Source organism: Brachycentrus maculatus, unplaced genomic scaffold, assembly GCF_059751285.1.
Source record: "Brachycentrus maculatus isolate JH-2025_06_01 unplaced genomic scaffold, ASM5975128v1 h1tg000186l, whole genome shotgun sequence".
Classification (NCBI taxonomy): Eukaryota; Metazoa; Arthropoda; class Insecta; order Trichoptera; family Brachycentridae; genus Brachycentrus; species Brachycentrus maculatus.
This window is the reverse complement of record NW_028280937.1, coordinates 946893-959724: the sequence shown is the minus strand read 5'-3', so window position 1 is coordinate 959724 and position 12832 is coordinate 946893. Positions and strand designations below refer to the sequence as shown.

At 32.3% G+C, this 12832-nt stretch overlaps 1 protein-coding gene and 1 long non-coding RNA gene across 2 annotated transcripts in view; both read right to left on the bottom strand.

Moving 5' to 3' along the window:
• The window catches only part of Kul (Kuzbanian-like), a 133980-nt gene that overhangs the window by 34700 nt on the left and 86448 nt on the right, over window positions 1–12832 (bottom strand). The gene's annotated exons all lie outside the window — the stretch shown is intronic.
• Window positions 1–12832, bottom strand: part of LOC148307874 (uncharacterized) — a 30703-nt gene that overhangs the window by 5412 nt on the left and 12459 nt on the right. Inside the window, exon 2 of the long non-coding RNA XR_015837773.1 lies at window positions 9419–9557. This is a non-coding gene — a long non-coding RNA (uncharacterized LOC148307874). The remainder of the gene's footprint in view (window positions 1–9418; window positions 9558–12832) is intronic.

The following is a 12832-nucleotide window of genomic DNA, read 5'->3' as shown; positions in this document are numbered from 1 at the left end:
AAAACAAAACATTCAAATAAAATACACAAATGTATGCTAAAATGGGCTTTGATTTTCCGAAATGCGCGGATACAATGGGTAGAAGGGTTAGCATTACACACAGAACCTACATATAAGGTAGCTACAGCAGCCGCCCATACAGCAGCCGCCCATACAGCATTTGACCAAAGTCCTACCTACTAATTAATGTCTCACGGTTGTATACAATAATTCGTTCTACAATTCAGACGGATTTTCGTCGTATCATGTATAATGTATTTTGTATATTGAAAGCATTGTTAACTGTGTATTATGGTAATACAACAACATTTTGAGTGTGTCCAAATACTTGTTCACAAAATCTGGATTAACTCCAATTACGGGAGTTATTTTCACATTACCTTTTGACATCTCATCAAAGATGAAGAAGAATATGGAAGAAATTTTTCTTCCATATTCTTCTTCATCTTTGATGAGATGTCAAAAGGTAATGTGAAAATAACTCCCGTAATTGGAGATAATCCAGATTTTGTGAACAAGTATTTGGACACACTCAAAATGTTGTAAATGAATTATCTGGTCAAATTATAAGCTTAAATAATAAAAATGAAAATGGTATTTTCTGGCGTTTCTCATGTGTGTGATTATAATCCAGGATTCGGACCTCACATACTAATATAGGAGTTTTTGCTTAATAAAAAGCTTCTTTACATCTGACCAATAGATGTCTCTAGTGAAATTCTAGTGATTCAAGAACAAGGTTTCTAAATTGGTTCATATATATAGAACTTCCAAGAATTTGAGTAGTGTGGTTGTCAATAATGGGTAGAATTGGTGAATGTTACATGTGTGTAAAGTGATCACTTAAACCAGCATATGACGGTCGTCACCCCCGTAAATGCCCAGACTTTCATATTCATCTTCATCTTTGATGAGATGTCAATAGGTAATGTAATACAACACTCTCCTTATCGTTCATCGTTCACTTTGTTTAATACCACTTTAAAAAAAACATTTACAATTTACAATAATAAAAAAACACACTATAAAAATTATTATTACCACTTGACCATCCGTATTTTTATGTAACGTTTACTCGACAAATTCCACTTATTACGAATTCATTGTAACATGTCGCTCACTCCTTTCAAGAACGTCATAAATCAAAAATCGACAATTTTCAGTTGTGCATGTTTTCGGAATGCCCAGAAAATGTACTATATCCCAGCAAAAGAGGCATATTTTTAACTTAGTATTTACCAGCTACAGAGCAGAAAGTGTTGTTTTTACATTTTTAAGAAAAGGTAATGATTAATGTTTTTTTTTAATGTACTATATATTTTTCAAATGGAGAAAAAACCTTCAGGTTTTACCTAAAATCTGTTGCACATTAAAAAGTTCAATAAGTGGCTTGATATTTATTTTTAATATATTGTATTATATTTTCAAACTTAAAAAACGTTCTCCTGAAAAATCAAGTTTTTTGATTTTTGACGTTCTTGAAAGGAGTGAGCGATGTGTTTCGATGCATTTAATATCATTTTTCAAAACCGTATGTGAAGCTTAGCCTAAATTTAACCTTTGACAGGTCGTAAGCCCTGTAAATGCCCAAACATCCATATTCCTCATGTATGTTGAGATATAAAAAAAAAACATTTTTACTAGATGCCATACAATATTCACAAATTATATTAAAATTTTACCTTGTAACAATAAATACATTTAAAAAGGACATTGATTTGAAGATTTTATACAAAAATCAATACTTAGTTATTTTATGGAAATTGCAGAAATATGCGCATAATGACCGATCGACATCGAGTGACATAACAGAGTTGCGTTTTTTCTTCTTCTTCGTTATGTTATAATATATATTGTTATATTATAAATAGTCGTTAACCACTTTTAGAAAATAGACCCAATAATATTTTTGTTATAAAAGCTCGAATTCTTCCAAAGAAACAAAAGTCTTGAACTAAAAATGTGATTTTTCGCGTCTTTTTTTTCAAAGCTGAATACCTGAAAACTTAATTTTTGCGGTCGGTAACTATCGGACCTACCTGGCACAGGTACGAACGTTTTAGATTTCAGATAAAAGTTACATGTTCCGAGAAAAGATGTAATTTGGAAATGGAAATTCATAAAATTGAATGAATAGAGGCGCTCTTTAATTAAATGAACCGCCCTGACACATGTGTTCGGGTAGGATAATACCATTGAATATAGTTTAATGTCTTTGTGACAAGTTATTAATTTGTTCAGTGGAAATAATTAGTCGGGTTAAGCGTAGGGTGACCACCTCTCCTCGTACTCTGGGCTAAGTTACAATTTATTAAATATAATAATTGAGAAATTAAGGCATTCGAAATGCAGATTTCATTGAGAATGTTTTGAATTCCGTGCTGAAGACTCAAGTACAGAATTTCTGATCACAAAAACTTTGATAAAAAAACACTTCTTATTATTCTGCATGGTGTAGGCCTCGTGGCCTGTTTTTAAGAAGGATTCTGCGATTTCGATTCCCAGGTGTCAATCCATCTCTTTGGTGGCCTGCCCGGGAGTTGTCTACCTTAGGGTTGGTCGTAACAAAAACAACTGAAAAGTTGTTAAAAATAAACTAGGTAAGATGAAGGCCTGCAGGATATAGGCCTATTCCGTATCCTTCCATTTTTCGGTCGGTTGCTGCTCGCAGTCAATTTTACCCCCACAGCCGCTATGTCGTCAGACCATATTTTTTGAGGTCTTCCGATGCCCCTTTCATTCTCTCAAGGTCTCCATCTTTAAATTTTAGAGGTCCATTTTGTGGGGTGTTGTCTTGCAACATGTCCTGCCCATTGCCACTTGAGTCTTGCTACGTGATCCATGATATCCGCTTTTCTGGTTCTGATCTAAATTTCTTATTTAATTACTTAGGCATGGATCATTCCACGGTTCGCTGTGTGCATTTGAGTTTGAATTTTATTATATCAGCAAAAAATCGATTGCTGACCAATATTCGATGATTTTTTTATAAATTCATTGAACACTGACCATCACGAAACATATGAAAAATGACAGCTTGGCAAAAGCATCGAATGCATACACCGTTGCACTTACGAGCTATAATAAAAATTACGCGTTGAAGTGAATTATTCATCTTTTATTTTTGACATCTCAACAAAGATGAAGAAGAATATGGAAGTCTGGGCATTTACGGGGCTTACGACCGTCATAGGCTAGTTTAAGTGACTACTTTACACTGTAACATTCGCCAATTCTACCCATGATTGACAACCACACCACTCAAATTCTTGAAACTTCTATATATGTACATAGTTCAAATTTGAAACAAAGTGCTAGAATCACTAGAATTTCACTAGAGACATCTATGGTGAGATGAAAGAAGCCTTGTAAATGCCCAGACTTCTTTATTCTTCTACACCATCTTCATGTTGAGATGTCAAAAATGTAATAAAAAAATAACTCCCATAATTGGAGTTAATCCAGATCTGTGAACAAGTATTTACAAGAACTCAAAATGTTGTAATTATTCATCTCATTCAATGTAATCTGGTCACCCCCGTTAGGAGTTGGAAAGTACATGGAGGGGCGCCATTAATAATGCGAACTGGTGAATAGTGACTGTGCCCTAGTATGTACCATAATGCTAAAGTGCCATGTGCCAAAGTGCCAGCGCACCGAGTAGGTACCAAAGTACCACGACGCCAAACCAGATAACCAGATATAGAAAACTTTCCCGGTCCGTGCAAACAACCATTTTGGAGTTTGGTACGACTTGCCTTTTGTTTGTGTTTTAAAAACAGTCACGGATTTTGACATTAGGGTTGATATTATTTATACGCCTTTCTGCTAACTGGAAAAAATAAAGGATTTAGCGTTCTTTATTATTTCGGGTATTATCTATGGGAGTAAATAAGTGAACAATATTTTTTATAAAATAAGTAATACACTTGAAAATTATAAAATTACTTTATTGTACGAAATACATGTGCCACAATATCCGTAATATTATTGTTCCACAAATGTCGTGAGGTAAAGGGTTTAAAATTGTTCGCATGGTATTGATTTCGCTACCTTTTATCTCATTGAAAATTGCGAATCAAAAACTTCTTCTTCAGATATGGTGCGAGTAAAAAAGGACTGATACTTGATCTGAACTTTTTTATTTATTTCTAAATTTGATTTCACTGTTTTTACGAAGGGTTTATCAAAATGGAATGACGACTATTATTGCGAATCGGGTTGCGGTCCAGTAGATAGTGTTGCGGACTTTAAGTTAGCATAGTGTTGTAGCCTTTCTACGTTGTAGTTAGGACTTTGTGCTAGGTTGTGAGTTAGGGTTGTTTTTTCCATTGTTTATTACGATTGTGATAGGTTTATGTCAAGAAAAAAATCGCAAATCGTAAAAGGGATCCGTAATACCATGTCGATGAATAATGGTTGAGTGGGAAATGCGATGACTGAACATTTTCTGTAAATGCCTTGGCAATGTTACGTGTCTGTCTGCTGTGCTGGTTGGGGTTGTACAGGCGTCTGTGTACCGGCCAAAGTCGGGTTAGAATCAGATCTGACTTACTGAACTAACTAACTACTAATCCTTTTCACTACCTACACTAGAGCCCTTCTAGAAACTTGGTGGTGGTTTTACAAACTTGTATTATTTAGATTGGCTGTGACAGGGATATTGAAAATGTAAATTCACAGTAAAATTAGGATACAATTTCGTTTAACATTTTCTATAATTTTCACAATTTGAGTCATAAAATAAAATAGCTTTGCAAGAGAGGTTTACCAGGAAACCTAAATGCTTCTGTATCAGATCGGGGAATGCGGTTGAGAGAGCTTTCAGTTAACAATATGACAATAACCAAAGCCTCTCTCCTATTGCCTCTTGTTCTCACTGATAAAAAAAAGAAACATCTTCCTACCCCATCTTTGTCCTTTAACACCCCAAGGTTACAAATCTAAAATTTTGGCTAAGTCACATACGGTGTTTGATAATGATGTTGAATGCATCGAAACATGTATTGCTATAAATTTATTTATAAATATAGTGGTATTTACTTGATAAAAGATAAATATAAAATTTTTAAAATTTTGTATATTAAAAGCATTATTATCTTTGTGGTATGGTAATATAACACTCTCGTTATCATTCATCGTTCACTTTGTGTAATGCCAAAAGGTACAAAAGTAATGTTTAAAGTGGTATTACACAAAGTGAACGATGAATGACAAGGAGAGTGATAAGTTTAAATTGAATTAACTTTAGTCTATAAAATATACACAACTGTATGGAAGTACCGATCGTTTTATAATATCTCATTAATTAAAAAGTTACAATATAATGTACAGAGTAAATACTTATTTAGCTTGTATTTTAAAAGCAGCACTCTCATTTAATTAGAGTCAGTAAAAGCTTTTATCACTCCGCGAGCATGAATCGCGAGAAGAGAGCTTTTAATTAATTATAAATACGAATAAAACCGATTTCAGATAGTGCAAACAGCTTTATATAATAACACGAGTGTGTTTTATGTAATTGCGATTAAATCCACACACTTATGTGTGATTAATTTAATTAATCGAATGCCGGTTTATCTGTTCAAAATGTAAAATAGTTGGCGCGACGCGTGTCACACGCAGATATTAAATGGTGAAGGCAAAAAATATATTACCTACGAAAAATGTAAGGATTCTCTTAAAAATTGTTACAAATATCCCCCATTACATCACTATTACAAGCGTAAGGTATATAAGAGATTCATTATCTATGTATTCAAATCTATAAACTGCTGATTTTTTTTCATATATTATAAGTGTAAACCAAGAAATATATATGTAGATTCAAATCTATGTATATATTACATGATTTAATTTTTTATAAGAGTACATAAATAAAAGATTAACTATTTATAAATTCTAATCATTATTATCAGTTCATTTTTTTTAGCTTTCCTTTTATTTAAATTTAAAAAATATAAATAAGTTATGTACTAATATTTTGTTGGAATTTCCTATTTTTTTTCAAAATTGTGATAAATACGTTAGTGACTTTAGTAAATTATTTTCTCTATATTTTTATCGTAAAGTAATTCATACACTTGATTTAAGAACCTGGTGACTGATGAATGGCAGCTTATCGGGACATTATTTTTTTTAAAATACAAAATAAAAATGTTAGTACATAGTATTTAAAAAAAATGAGTACCGTTATGAATAATAATTTAATCACAAGAAAATAAGGTAAATAAGTGCGGGAATACTTATCTGATCCCTATCCGCATCCAGATGGTGCATAAGGCAGATGACGAAAGTAAAGGAGAACGGCAATAATGCCTATACTCGGGTTTGCATACCTGTAGTCGTACCAGCTAGTACTTGTATGTACAGCAGTCGAGGTAAACTGTTTTAAGCTAGCGCAATGGTGTATTTTGCACTTATACTGAGGATTTGAAAAAATATATAAAAATAATAAAATATGGAAAAAATAAAGGTAAAATAAAATAAAAGCAATAAGAATATCCCTTACATACCAAACAAAGCTATTATAGGCAGGCGTCTACACAATTCAAAATAATGTTGACCCATCTATTACAATCAGTTAGAAGAACGAACGTGACCGTAATATAATAACGTTATTACGGAATAATAACAAGTAATAGTTATGTAGTTCGCGGAACCAATATTGTGGGAAATTAATTTCGGTAACCGATTGTTTGTACATCGTTATGGACTTATAGAATCTCTCGGTTAGTCTGAACTACAGTGGAACCTCGGCTCACGGACATAATTCGTTCCGCGAGACAGTTCGTAACCCGAATCAAATTATCCCATAAAAATCGATACAAAACTGAGGCATCTGCTCCTGTCCCCAAAATGGTACCTCAGTATAATCCTTTACAAAATAATTAATATGTGACAGGTCCACATCTCAGTAAAACCTCGAATTACGAAATTAATTATATCCTGATTGTTCGTTACACAACATTTAATTAGTAAAATGGATTAATCTTCACCGATCTTCAGAGGATGAAACGTTATAACAAGTACATTTTTATAAAAATCCTTAATAAAGTAATAAAAAATTATATTTTCAACTAAAAAACAATATTTTGTAGTGACAAAATAAAGAAAAAAAAAACAAAAATAACAAAATATTAAACTTATCTTAAAGGATGAAAATTATTATTGTTACAAAGGGTACACCTTTTCCATGAAAAAAAAAAGATGGCTGAAGCTCGTCAAGTCTCTGTCTTACTAAAAAATTATTCAATGAGGTTGATTATTTTCGTAAATTTTATAAAAGAGACATACTATGGTACTACTCGTATCATTGCATAAAATTTTAATAAGACATTTAACAATTTTTTCGGTTGTGGTGATATCCTCTAAATCCGAGTGCGCCAAATTCAGTTCGTTAACCGAACCATTCTCGCCCGAATTTTGTATTCGTAATTCGAGGTTCCACTGTAAATCGTATTATTTTTCGGGTTAACACTGGAAATTTTATAATTAAAATGTGACTTTGTTTTAAAATCACTAATATAAAAAAAATAATATAAGTGATTTTTTCACTGTAATATTTATTCAATATTACCCTAGACTGGTACCTGAAGCGGAGGGCTGATCACCTTTCCTCCATGTGTAAACGATCAAGATAACACTGCGTTATATGACGCAGTGCCCTATGCACCATTGGGGTGCGGATAAGGGTTTTATTGATATTATTATTATATTTTTAGTGATTAAAAAAAACTTACATTTTAATTATCAAATGGAAAATCACAAAGTTAGTTCTTCAAATATAAATTATACTCGAAGTTCTGTTCGTAAACCAAGTCATTTTCGTACAAATTTTTCGTTCGTAACTCGAAGATTCACTGTAAATCGTATTATTTTACATTATAATGCGTGCCATCGCCGGAATTAAAGTATTCGGGTCGAGGTATTCGGCTTAGCAGATATCCGCGCTAAGAAGCACATAATGCGGACCGGTCCCATCCCATTCAATTTCTCCGCATTAAACTGATAATAACGGCCGTAGCTGGATAAATATTGCCGAGGTATGTTTTTAATTTTGGAAAGTTGTTCCGCCAATATGTTCGGGCTCCTTATTAGAACGTGACACTTTGGAATTTCATCGATTTGTTTATTTTTCGACACATCGCGACAGCGGACATGTTGCTATCGGCGGCCGACATTTTTATTGCAAAAAACACTCTTGCTAAGGCCCACGGAAATCGATCGACAGACCATAATAATCGTTGACCGACTTTTAAAATATGAACATATAAATATGCACATAAAAAGTGTCCACAGTTTTGAAATATAGAAGTATATAGATTTATATTATCCACTGACACTTCGTGATGGAATTGCATTTTTAATTTATTATTAGATTAAAACCAATATTTTTAGCTTTTCCACTTTTTTATTTGACCAGCGACCGGGTTTCGTCGTTACCGACATCAGTCTGATGATGTCGGTAACGACGAAACCCGGTCGCTGGTCAAATAAAAAAGTGGAAAAGCTAAAAATATTGGTTTTAATCTAATAATAAAATAGAAGTATATGATAATCTTTTCTGTCATATTTCGACTACTATTCGAAGACTATGAAAATACCTTAGAATGAGCCTACTTGAACTTTGATGTATTATTGAGCCCAGTACAAAAAAGATATTTAAATCTGTATTTGGTCTACAATAATGAACGTATCGTGACAATAAGTGTTACCTGTCAGGGAAACAATGAATCATGTCGATACGTTCATTATTGTAGACCAAATACTCAAGTAACACATCAAAGTTCAAGTAGCCCCGTTCGTAATGAGAACATCTCCCTACCTCATATAATAATTGGTATTTAGCTGCTTTTGACGAGGTCCGAGATCGATTCCCAGGTGAGGTATAAATAAATATTAATTTAATATACTCCAGATTGGTACCTGAAGCGTATTTTGCATCGTGTAACTAACGATTAATGATAAAATAAAATCCATCAAATACAGTAATATCCTATGCACCATTGGCTGCTGATAAGGGTCAGATATAAAAATATGTCCACCTCCGTAGTGTAATAGTTAGGGCGTTTGACTAGCATGCTAGAAGTCTCAGGTTAGATTTCCAGTGGGGACAGAATACATATGAGTAATTTTTTAGTCTAATATTTCTTTAATATTGAGATTTATTATATGGTAATATTAAGACTGGTACCGGTAGCGCAGGATTGATCACCTTGCCTTCATGTAAGTAACGATCAAGATTACACTCAGTTTATGCAGTGCCCTATGCACCATTGTAAGCAGGTTAGAAGAATTAGAATATACGCGAATTTACATTTTTTACATTATATGAATAATTGATTCAAAAGTTAAAGCGGGAATTGGCCGAAATATTCCTTACACATACATGTATACCTCCAGCGCCTATACTTACTCAGAAACAGAAGCCAGTACGAGAGTCTTTTAGAGTTCAGGCTACTTATGAATCCGCCTTCGCATGACTTACCTTTCAGGATAATTGTAATATTTTAATTACTGTGCGTATTCTGAAGATTAGAAGTGAATGAACTTACCTGAAAATAAAGAAACAAAACAATTATTAGTTTTATTTAATAATATTTTTTCTTAAACTCAAATGTACCTTAAATTTCATTGAATTAAATTTTACAAAGTACAAAATTCACTCTTCTTTACAAAAAAGATATTCATGTAAAAAATTATAAAATTCCAGTGTTATAAATACATCCTCTGTATCATTGCATAATATTTTACACAGCATTACTTCAAAAGTGTTTCAATTAACGATTCCCCACCAATGTCCACAGTTCTCTCGTTAAATTAAGTCGTGTCAAAAACGTTTAAGTTTATTTAAACATAATGAAATACAGTTTTTAAAACAAACGTAACCTCGTTATTGCGCCATCAATTTTCGCAACTTTTGTAAAAGGCATCGCGTGTGTTTTTGACGTTTTCAGGTAATGAAACGATATTTTTTCATCCAATTTTAGTCAGGAATCAAAAATAACAAATGTTTGCACTAATAACAGGAACCAACTGCCAAAGAGACATTTCTTGATCGAAATAGAGAAATTACACAAATTATAGTTTTTTCCAATTTTTACTCACTGTCTTTAGAATTTTCGTTGATGTTAGTGTAACGAAATTGGTTGCATTTATATAAATATCAATTAACGATTTAAAAAAAATAGTTTTAACTGGATGAGGCTGTAGGATACAGGCCTAATCTCTTTTGTAGCATGGAATTTTCGTTAGAAGGCAAAATTTTAACAAGATTTGTAAATACGCCTCTACATAGGAGTTATTTTTACAGTATATCTAATCAATTAAAGTTATGAAGTTCGTACAAATGACCTCAATTTAATATAAATACGCACATTAGTATGTACATAAAAAAATGGGCAAAAGACGTGTCTTCGATCGTATATAATACTAGAATCAATAGAGCCAGCAGTCGCAAGTTGTATAATAGAAATCCAATAATATGGGACATTGTGTGTCAAATTAATTAATCCGGATGATAAATGCGGAGCTCGGAAGCACAACGTCCTTAGTACGGTGAAGATGATAATGGAATCTCACACTTAACTACTTGTTGACTCGGGAATTAGATGTGATACATAATACCGCAAGGTTTATTAATGTTTTTCAGTGTATGTTATATAATGTATAATGTATATGTACCTTAGAGGCCTCCAGACGTCACCTCAAGGTTTGTTTTTTTAAACAACAGTAAACCCCAAGTTACATACAAACCTAACTTACAAATTACATACGATAATTCCCTGCTACGTGAATCGAGAAAATAACCAAAAGTTTAAATCAAAGTCAACTTTTAATGATACCATTAAATACTTTTTGTATTAATTTTGCAATTTGTGTCGTGAAAGTTGTAAACAATATTTTGGATGTGTTTAAATCCTTCTATACAAACACCGATTTTAATTCCGCGAAGGGTTTAATTAAAGATAACGCGTTAAATACGTAATGTAGATAAATTTAACTAAATACTGAACTTTTGTTTTTAATGACTTTGGCATTTTTAAAGCGACTCAGTTTTGTCACAAAGGTTACCGAGAATAAAATTAACGAATATTGATTTTTTACACCGAATAGTATTGAGGCATTTATGAAAATATTTTGATATTAAAAAACATGCAAAACCAGAGATATCTGTGGAATTAAATTAGATTTTTAAGTTATGTACCGACATTTCTTGGTCTTGTCTGATGATGTTGGTTACACGAAACCCGGTCGCTTTTCAGATAAAACTTATGTGGAAAAAACTATAAAGTTGTTATAATACGAGAATTTTATTCTATGGATTTTTTTTCAATTTTGATATTTTTTCTTGAAAGAGTTTACAATTCCAAAAGTTTCTAAAAAACACACCGTTTAACCGTTACATAATTTTCCATTTTCATTTTTGTCTCATGTACACGATAAAATGAAAAAAAACACAGATGAGCGATCGAAAATCTCGTTTTATAATATCCTCAAAACGATTTACCTCCATATTTGTGAGGTTCCCAGTTTGATCCCCGCGAGAGATGAATTTGTGTTTTTTCGACATGTGGATTTCATGAGGAGCGCGGAAAACCAGCTCAGAAATAAGCCTGCTAAATCTAATCGCTTCAAATGGTTTCAAAGAGCCCCTTTGAATAATAAAATATTAACGTATCACAACGTAATGGAAATTTATATTTCATGAGATGAGATGATATCCTTACATTCCTACGTCCTCGGAGGAGATGAAAACGTAGGCAGATTATTCTTATTTGTTTGCACCCGTACATACAACAATACTACGTCACACATTTTTGTCTACTAAACATCAGTATTCAACACACATTTTTGTCTAATAAACATCAGTATTCAATCTGACAAGATCATAAAATCATCAACGTCAGCGTGACCTGATGTCGAAGCCCTTACTTTTATAACAATGTAAATATGGAATAAACACGAACATGTAAATATAGAATGCATATGAATATGTAAATACGGAATAAACATATTTAATAAAACATGAACATGTAAATATGGAGTTTTAGTACGTGAATGAACATGCACCGAATATCGTAAGAAAGTGAAATACAGGCTTAATTATGTATTTTTTTAAATATAAACATTTGTGGAATACACTTTTTGAGTTTTATTTCAATACACAGAACTCGTTTAAAAAATTACAGTTGTTTTCATCGATAAGTGAATAGTAGTTTTACTATTCATCTGTCGATGAAAACAACTGTAGTTATCAAAACTAGTCGTGTGTAATGAAATAAAACTCAATAAGTGGTATCATACAAGTTTTATTTTTTATTTTAAATAATCAACATGTCATTTCACAAAGTTAATGCTGAATCAATAAAAAATACATCACAGGCGATACGAGAAACTTACTTAGGAAAGTAAATATAGAATGAACATAATTTCAATGTTATTACAGGAAAATACGGTAGTTTTGACTTTATGAGAAAATGGGAGATACGCAGGTTCTTTCATATGTAACAACATGTTATATTACCATTCCACAAAGTTAACGATGCTTTTAATGTACAAAATATTTTTAATATGATGCTGCATTCATTTTTATGATTGTATCAACATATGATAAAGATACACCAAGGTAAAAGTAGACGCCAAAACATTGACGTCACGCGTAAAGTTAAAATAAGAGAGAGAAAAAACTATTATTCTGACGAGTCAAAGGAGGAGGCTTAACAGAATATTTTTTTATTTTTGAAAGGGATGAACGCACATAAATAGGAGGTACGTTGGTTGAAAGAAGAGTGGATAATTTTCTCCTCAAAAGTAATATATTCCTCTT